The sequence below is a fragment of the Aplysia californica genome, unplaced genomic scaffold, assembly GCF_000002075.1.
Source record: "Aplysia californica isolate F4 #8 unplaced genomic scaffold, AplCal3.0 scaffold00003, whole genome shotgun sequence".
Lineage (NCBI taxonomy): Eukaryota > Metazoa > Mollusca > Gastropoda > Aplysiida > Aplysiidae > Aplysia > Aplysia californica.
In genome coordinates, this window is record NW_004797273.1 from 1211935 (window position 1) to 1217296 (window position 5362).

Genomic DNA, 5362 nt, shown 5'->3' on the forward strand with positions numbered 1-5362 from the left:
AGCTTTCATGGGTCTGAATCAAAGAATAAGCCTATGTTAAAAAGATAGTAGTGTTCTTCTTCTTCTTCTTCTTCTTCATCTTCTTCTTCTTCTTCTTCTCGGTATCAATGCTTGTCTGTCTGAATACTAATAACATCCTCTGATTGTTCAGCCCAAAACATTTACAAGCTATTTTCCTGTCACTTCTATCATGAGTACCGATTTGTCACCTCTGCTTTACTATCTTAGCTAATCGAGGTCGACATTTCGTCTCACACCAAAAAAACCTCCCCTAATCCCCCTATTCCAGGAAGTACAAGGGTTACGCCATAAATGGTATCTACACTGCATGCATACTAACACCTCGGGAAACAAGCTATCGATTTTTTTCTCCCTCTCAATAAAGAATCCCCTCGATAAGATGCTATTCAGAGTCCCCCAGACCCCGCGAAACCCATTTTTCCCCCTAGAAGTTGCCGCCCCATCAACACAGAGCGGGACCGAAAGGAGCGCAGACGGGGGCAAGGGAGATTACTCCGGAAAATAGACGTATCTGTCGGCGAGAGTTACGGGAAGTGCTGTTGCTGTCCTGGGTGGAGGAGGGTTCTGGGAAGGATCTAGCTACCAAAGGCGACAGCCAAGACCACGTAATAGAGATCATACCGACAGTGAGTTGTCATTTCTACAAACAGTCCGACGTGTAACTGCAGGCGATGGTGGACGTCGTTACAATCCACATAAAGAGCTGGAAGAACATCGTTTTGTATCGTGCCTGTCAATCATAGTATTTCTTTTCGTTTCGTTTTCTAGTCAGTTGAGATTTTTTTAAACTTTTTTTTCTGAAAGCTATTTTGTAGCTCTCACTTACTCTGAACGCTTTCCCTTGTTGTTTAAAAAGTCCATGCAAGTATACACATGAACTTTTACGATTTGAATGGCAAGTTTGAGAAAATGCTGTCACTTGGCTACACTTCAGAGCTGAGGTTTTATGACCTCATACGATTTCTTTGTTGCAGCCTTTTACCAATATCAACTTCCATAATAACAGTATAATACTTTTTTTTCCTTCGGTACCGAAACAATTTCCCGTGCTCACAAAACACCTCTACACTTGTAGCATTGCCTTTATGCATTCTGTCACAATAACCACTCTACGCACAAGCGTTTTTCGCTTTCTAACAAAATATCTTAACCTTCCACTCCCTACTCGGTTTATACCATCATTTATATTTCCACATTTTAATGACTCTCCTTTCTTATTGCAAAATAACCGCTTCAGTTCCAAATGTTAAAATATGTTTCTATTACCCTTACCTTTTATTTTATTTTTTATTCCTATCATTCATTTGTCATTCGAAACGGGAGCACCCGAAAGTGAAAATAGATACTAGCTAGTTGAACGTGCAAATTTGTTTCTACTGCTACAGTTTATTCCTGTCTTACATTCCACAGCTTTGAACAATTGGTTCAAGAACAACCACACAAAAAAGCCGATTCACACAAGGCGGGGGTGAGTGAACCAAAAGGTTACTGAGGTATTTACTACCCCTCTTTTCTCTCAGTTATGTATCACACCACTTGAAGGCCCACACCTGAACGAAAAGGGTATTGGCTTGGATCTTGAAGCACCTTCACCGATGCATGTCTGTCGTCAAAGCAAACAAATCGGACACCGAGACAGATCAAAGAATGGAGCAAGGTACACATAGAAGAAAAGGAATTGTCAGCTCTTTGCTACTATTCTTTGTGATTTATGTCACGGCGACGAGGCTTTCACGGAATCGGAAAGGGCCGTTATTTTCGACAAGGATTTCCGGTGTTCGCTTTGTTATTGTATCGATGTCAGTAAGATATAAAAACTAGCGGTGCGTTAGAGCCTTTTTACGACAGGCTGGGTTAAGCTTAAAAGTCCACTTCTGAATTTATGACGAACATAATTCCAAACGGTTTAGCAAATTACGGCGGAAATGATCCAGAAACGTTATTTAGTATCAGTATTTGTTTGCGAAAAGTACTAAAGATTTGGAAGCCAAATGGGCGTGCCTACACCTCTCTTTTCTCTCTAGCTATCTCATTTTGTCTGATTCACTCTCTCTCTCTCTCTCTCTCTCTCTCTCTCTCTCTCTCTCTCTCTCTCTCTCTCTATCTATCTATCTATCTATCTCCGTGTGTTTGTCTATAAATCGCTCTGTCTGTCTGTCTGTCTGTCTGTCTGTCTGTCTGTCTGTCTGTCTGTCTGTCTGTCTGTCTGTCTGTCTGTCTGTCTGTCTGTCTGTCTGTCCCCCCCTCTCTCTCTCTCTCCCTCTCCCTCTCTCTCTCTCTCTCTTTCACCATCTCTCATTATCTGTATAGACCTATTATAGTTATTATAGATATATAGGCCGGGGTGCAAGCGTGCACACGCACATACAAACACACACACACACACACACACACACACACACACACACACACACACACACACACACACACACACACACACACACATATATATATATATATATATATATATATATATATATATATATTGTGTGTGTGTTACACAAACGCGTGCGCACCGACAGACAAGTGCGCATACATACATACAGAAAAACACACAAATAGATCAAGGCATTTTATACATTACTTTAACTATTTTAGATCAAGTACCGTCGATCCTAATACAAAAAAAAGAGAAATAAACTCTAGCAACAGAGTGCTTCTTTTTTTTTTTTTATCCAGAAATAAGAAGGAACCATAGGAACTCGTAACTTAGCACTGTCCAAGTGACATTTCGGACAGAGCCACTCTCCACATCCCTTATAGTATGTTCGATTACTGGCCCCTAGAAGCTGTCCACATCCGGGTTATTCCTCTCCTGGAATCTATTTATCCGCTAGGAGGGGCTGCTGGGAAGAGGACAATCTAATTTCCCGCCGAAATGCTCGTAGGCAAAACACGTTTCTATGATTGCGGGGAATTGCGATGAATTTCGGAGCTGCATGGCGGATCTGTGGCAAATTTCGTTAGCAAGTGTCTCTTTCAACAGAATTAGAACTGGCTTTCATCGGCCTTGCCGGTTATAAAAACCAGAATTGGGTAAAATCAACAAATTCCAGCGGTTATGATAGCGGTCTTGGCAGGGGGACTCGGAGAGAAAGGGTGTGTAATGAATGAATGAGATCGATACGGTCAAACTTTGGGTTTGGCATTCAGACCCTGTGAAAACATGAGACAAAAAAACCCTGTTCAAATCTAATAACGTAACCATGTCAGTGTGCCACACGGAGTGTTTCTGTGATCCTCCTATATGCTTACGACTTTTGGTATTTGGCGAAGTTTTTGTAGGTTTGTTTGATAGTTTGTTTGTTTGGTCTTTGTTTGTTTGGCTTGCATGAGTAAAGAGAGCACATCGACAAAATAACGATCATTTAGTGGTGGAATAAAGTAAAACAGAGACAACAGAGGGAAAGTAAAGAAGTAGAACATATCAGTGGTGCCCCCTACCACTCACTGTTGGGTCTTTATTTGAGGTAAGAAGCTTTCATGGGTCTGAATCAAAGAATAAGCCTATGTTAAAAAGATAGTAGTGTTCAATGTGATATAGCCGCTTGAAAACAGTTATCGAAAAACGGACCTAAAGCATAGACAGTTGAAGAAAGACCAGCCGATCAACAAAATAAAATGGTCAACTATACCCAAAGAAACAAACAGAGGATAAATAAGTCAACAAACCTCTGCGTGCACACACATCAATTCTTAATTCTTGCGTTAGCATAAGTTTTGAGCAACGTGAGATAGTAATTGGTATGTAAAAAGAAAAGTTTTTAAAAAAAAGAAAAGAAAAAGAAAAGAGCATTGTTCCAGCCCGCAGACGGAAAACGTCAGGGGATCTTTCAGTTCACTTAACTAGATAATGAAAGCCTGAATTTCTGTTTTTTTTAAAAAAAGTAAGCTGCGGACACCGTTGAATTATAAACAGAAATTTGTATTCAAATGTAGATCATTGCGAAAGCAAAGCCCATCTTTATAACGTTAAGAATAAACAGAAAGAGACACTATACAACAAGGTACAGCATGACATATAGAACAGGCCAGTAAGAGGACATATGTTCTTATATTTCCTCTGTGTACAACAGGGAATTCCAACTCATTTCTCTTCCTGCCACAAGTTATTTTGACCTAACCCAGGAAAAGGCTGCCCGTCGGGGATTCCTCGTCTTGTTGAAATGCTGTTCTCAATTGTAAGAAACGGCTCCATCGATGGACATTCCCGGGAGGACCGCCTTTAATTCAACGCAGTTCGTTTAAGCAACTGGTTCGGAGTTGCGGGTTTCTGTCTCCTTGGAGTGGTTCTTGGGTGGAAAATGAGAAGAAAAGAGATGGAGGAGGTGTGGTTTTCAATTATATTCTTCTTTTTTTCAGGGCAGAGAGAAGGGAGTGTGGCTGAAGACACATTCCTCTTTTTCGCAATTTGTTGTCCTTTGTAGAGGTGGATGTGTTGCTCAAAGAGAAACGAACACTTGGTAAAATGTAAAGTGCAATCCCTGTTCAGGAGCCAAGATTGTTGAAGGTATCTGGGTTTGTTGTTGTTGTTGTTGTTGTTATTGTTGTTGTTGTTTTAATGACGGTATATATATATATTGCAACAGAACACGTCATCATTTTTTAAAAACTGATAACTACTATGAAATTTCCAAATTTATATGTTGGAAAGATATGACAATAATGATCGTTGCGATCCCGGAACCTGGGAACACTAAAGAAGCAATGCTGCTCGCAGCGGAAACCGAATACAAAACCGGATACTATCTTATAAATCCTCCTACGCCGACGCTGCAAAAATTCAAGATTTTTGTTTCTTCCCCGAAGCTCGTAAAAAATAGCCATCCAAACCGCCATAGTAAATTCCTGCTCCAGGCTATAGGTCGGTCGACAACTGAACTGTGTCGTGTCATCTTACGCTTTATAAATATGCTAATTAGCAGCGAAGAGCACGTGCGGTGAGCCGTCACCGACCACATGGTTCTTAAAAAATCTGCATACATAATCTGAGCGTGGCGTGCGTTTTGTTTCAATAATTGACCGCCAGTGTCGGAAGGCGCGTGTCTTCGGCAAGCTTCTGTAGCCATGTTTCGGACTTTCAATTCATTTAGCTCCCAGCGTTCATTTCGTCAACATACCTAATAGAATTAGTAAGTTGTCCGCGATTACCTTAGGTTACTTTGTCTTCGTTTTGAAAGTCAAGCTCTACTTAAAATTATCTCTAATTCAGTGCGTCTTAGTTTTCTTAATAGGTGGCTAAACAGATGGAAACCAATTCACGGAAAGGAAGGGATAATATAGCAACATACAGAGAAAGAGAGAGAGAGAGAGAGAGAGAGAGAGAGAGAGAGAGAGAGAA